The sequence below is a fragment of the Euprymna scolopes genome, chromosome 29 (assembly GCF_053919585.1).
Source record: "Euprymna scolopes isolate OS-2025 chromosome 29, ASM5391958v1, whole genome shotgun sequence".
NCBI classification, from domain to species: Eukaryota; Metazoa; Mollusca; class Cephalopoda; order Sepiida; family Sepiolidae; genus Euprymna; species Euprymna scolopes.
This window is the reverse complement of record NC_136510.1, coordinates 81,590,322-81,591,436: the sequence shown is the minus strand read 5'-3', so window position 1 is coordinate 81,591,436 and position 1,115 is coordinate 81,590,322. Positions and strand designations below refer to the sequence as shown.

The window sequence follows — 1,115 nt, the reverse complement described above, 5'->3', positions numbered from 1 at the left end:
AACCAACTCTGTTCCATAGCCTCAATGTTGTATCCCTATGCCTGTTTTACAAGTATTTTAATGGATTTTGTTCTGACGAACTCATTGCACTTAACGTAAATACTCCCAATTAACCCGACAAACAGCACAATCTCACCCTTTCACTGTGGAAATACCTGAGAGCCTTCTACTTTACTGTTTCTTCCTTCGCACTGCTAGGTTTTGGAATTTTCTATTGGTCTCCTGCTTTCCTTGATGTACTGACATGAAAATACGGCATAATCACGTTGACACACCGGTTCCCGCTGGATCACCGAAGTTAAGCAACGTTGAGCCTGGTCAGTACTAAATGGGTGACCATTTGGGACTTCCCGGTGCTGTATGTGCTCTCTCCTGATCTCGGTGTCGATTCAAGAGAGGTGTGGTTAGTGATTGCGCGACCCTTGCCTCACAATTACACGCGGAACTTCCCCATACAGGGGTATCCTTTGTCTTTCGAGACTTAACGGAGGCATCGGCTGACATGCAGAAGTATATATGTGATTTAAACAGATATCTCGCTGCTCAGCTCCCTACATAGTGTCTCTGTAGATATTATCCCACGTAGTAGCCATTTAAGTCCAAATTGCATTGTGGCCTGTTTAGAACGAATAAGAGTGTATTTTTAAAATTCCGGACTCAAAAAATAAACCTACCGAAAAAAACAGAAGACACCGGACTTACGAAGCCACGTTCTCCTTACACTGTGATCGGTTGGCAACTCGCTCTCACCCGTCACATTATTCCCCATTCGTGTATTACCGGGTGATATCGTGAGTATATGCTAGTTAATCAATAAAAAATATCATGTGTCCAGAATCGATACACTCGTGCAGTCAAGTCGAACAATGCATAGATTTCCGCTTGGCAATGCGATTCCATACGTGATCAGCCGTTTTGTTTTTTAACAGTGAATATGAAAAAAAAAAAAAAACACGTGCATTAATCGATATAAATATTTGCAAAGATCGAATCACGCTACTTAATCGTTGAACACCGAATTTAATAGGCACCGGGATGTTTTCTCGGATGGCAGTCGGCCAATAATGTCATTAAAGGTAGCGGTCAAGACCTTTCTTTAAGTCCGGATAAAAATA

At 42.0% G+C, this 1,115-nt stretch overlaps 1 pseudogene; it reads left to right on the top strand.

Annotated features, from left to right (window-relative positions):
- Positions 1–248: 248 nt before the first annotated feature.
- On the top strand, positions 249–365 carry LOC145253147 (5S ribosomal RNA; annotated as a pseudogene).
- Positions 366–1,115: the final 750 nt, after the last annotated feature.